Source organism: Tupaia chinensis, unplaced genomic scaffold (genome assembly GCF_000334495.1).
Source record: "Tupaia chinensis unplaced genomic scaffold, TupChi_1.0 Scaffold000688_1, whole genome shotgun sequence".
Taxonomy (NCBI): Eukaryota; Metazoa; Chordata; class Mammalia; order Scandentia; family Tupaiidae; genus Tupaia; species Tupaia belangeri.
Window position 1 is genome coordinate 162647 of NW_006160211.1, and position 2627 is coordinate 165273.

At 35.6% G+C, this 2627-nt stretch overlaps 1 pseudogene; it reads left to right on the forward strand.

The window, feature by feature from the left end:
* The first annotated feature begins 959 nt into the window (after nt 1–959).
* Nucleotides 960–1306, forward strand: LOC102469506 (NADH dehydrogenase [ubiquinone] 1 alpha subcomplex subunit 5 pseudogene; annotated as a pseudogene).
* Nucleotides 1307–2627: the final 1321 nt, after the last annotated feature.

A 2627-nucleotide genomic window follows, 5' to 3' on the forward strand; every position in this document is an offset into this window, starting at 1 on the left:
AATTTAACATATATATGTGTGTATGTTTACACACACACACACACTCATACTTTATGTATCTATATATTTTAATTGCTAAGAATGTTCCCAGAGGAAAACATCTGTTATGCCAATATAAAACATTTTAAATGAACACAATCTGGCTGCTTTAATTCCAAAATTAAAACTTCCAAATTTGTAATTTGATGGTGAACTGCCTCTGAATTCTTAATTATTCCTATTTTCTTACAAGACCACTAGATGGTGGTTCTGCCATGAGAACCCACATAGTCATAGAAACTTTCTCTATCTCTATTCCAGCACTATTGAAGCATACACTGAGAAGGAAGAATCTATTTCTGAAAGAAATAAAGACACAGTAAAAAGTGCTAGGAAAAGCAGGAGAGAACAAGTTATTTGGAAATTTCTATTGGCTTTCACTGCTGTGTGCCTTCCGGATCCTGGGCTATTTATGTATCACCTCCCTACTGTATACCAAACCTTTCCTGGATATGAAAAACTGATAACTCCCATGGAATGGATTTTCCAGGAAAGTGGGAAGCAGGGTTTCTCTCACAGATAGCATTTGATAAACTATTATATGCTGCATAACAGAGGATTTTTTTAAAATTCTATTATGATTTTAGGATCTAGAGGATTAATGGTGATGTTAAATAAGATAGAAAAAGAGAGAGAGAAGCTGGAGAGTAAAATATTGAGCAAACATGTGATATAGTGCATCTGAGGGTCAGTGGGACTCATTCAGGGACCAACAGGAGATGATGCCAGAGAAGGTTAAGGAAATATCAAAACATCAAGGAATTATGACCACTTAAGAAATTTAAATTTTATTTCATAGATATCAGGGAGCCACTGAAGGTTTTGAGGAGCATAACTTGATCAGGCTTGAATTTTAGAGACTTCATCTTGGTGTCACTAAGAAAAAAAAAAATTAAGTGTATCCACTTGTCCAGGCTGTCATGGCGGGTTTGCTGAAGAAGACCACGGGTCTTGTGGTGTTGGCTGTGTCCAACAGTCCACATGAGCACCTGAGAATACTGTATGCAAAGATTCTTGAAATTCTTCAGCAAATGCCTCAAAATGCAGCATATAGAAAATACACAGAGCAGATAACAAATGACAGGCTGGATGTGGTGAGAGTGGAATCAGATGCTAAAAAATTAGAAGACCAACTTCAGGGCGGTCAAATAGAAGAGGTGATTCTTCAGAAAATTAACTAAGTCTGGCGAGAAAAATGATTAAATGGAAACCATGGGAGCCATTAGTGGAAGAACCTCCTGCTAACCAGTGGAAATGGCCAATGTAATCCTCTGTAAATGACTTTGGTGGGTTGGTGGGAAACTGATGTCACTGAATGTCCTATCATAGTAAACATGTTTCCATATTCTTGGCATCTTATAGTCAAGAAAATTTATATAGAACATATTTAGGAACTTTGTTAAAATATTTTATTATGGAAATAGGATCTTGAGACTAAGTTTCTAATGGTTAAAGTATTAGGTTTAATTATTTCAAAGAGAATATTTCTTTAAATGAAGGTTGTGAGATTTCAAAGTTAATTAGAAAAAAATCTTATAGATATTCATTGTAGATCCCATAATTAAAATGTGAACTATCTTTAGTAATATCTTTAATATGTTATTTAATTTTTTTATTATACCCCTCCAAAAGAGAAAGGCCCTTAATTATTACATTTAAACAAATTCATACATCAGGATTGGAAGTAAAGTCATAAAGTCATAAGTAAAGTCATAGATATGAGAAGATGGTAAAAATAGGTGGTGATAAAATTTTAAATTGTGACTAACCTCCTTGGCTGTGATCTTACATATGTAAGGTGAAATGTAAATATATAATTACATATTGATTGCCCAAAAAAAAGAAAGAAAATGAAGAGAAAGAACAGATAAGGTTTAGTAATGTGCTTCTCTGTTACTTCAAAGGCTATTCATTAGCTTCTTCTTGGCCTGGCCCTTAATTCTTGACTTCTGTAGGGCTCTAGCTTCTAGTTTCCTTAATTCTTGACTTCTGTAGAGCTTTTCCCTGGCACATGGCTTTCATTGCTCCTTAGGTTTCATATAATGGATATCACAAGAATTAACATGAAAAATAACTGAGGTATTGAGAAAGGATGGAAGATAATTTAAAGCCAGTTTCTATAAGGTAAACTAGCTCTGCATCACTCAGGGAACTTGTAGGAAACAGCACATTCTGAATTTGAACTGAAGTAATTTAAAACAGAGGCACTATTTACAGAGGTATAGCCATGGTTAAGAAAATAATAACTTAACTAGGGAGTAGCAAGACCAGGAAAAAAAATCCATGTTATTGTAGATCAGTAAAAATTGGAGCATAGGGGACCAGCAGTTAGCACAATGGCTATGTTGCTGAACTCCCATGTAGCTGACCAGGGTTCGAATCCTGGACCTAGTGGCTTAAACTCATGCTGGGCGCGTGTGCATGTGTGCCCAAGATCCTGAGAAGAGAATGGAGGAGAAGGGATTGTAGCATGGCTGTCCCCCCGCGGGGTGATTTCTCACTTTCTATCTGTTTTTGGGGGAGGGTGCAGGCTTTAAAGAAAAAAAAAAAAAAAGAAAGAAAGAAAGGAAAGAAAGAAAAAGAAAGGA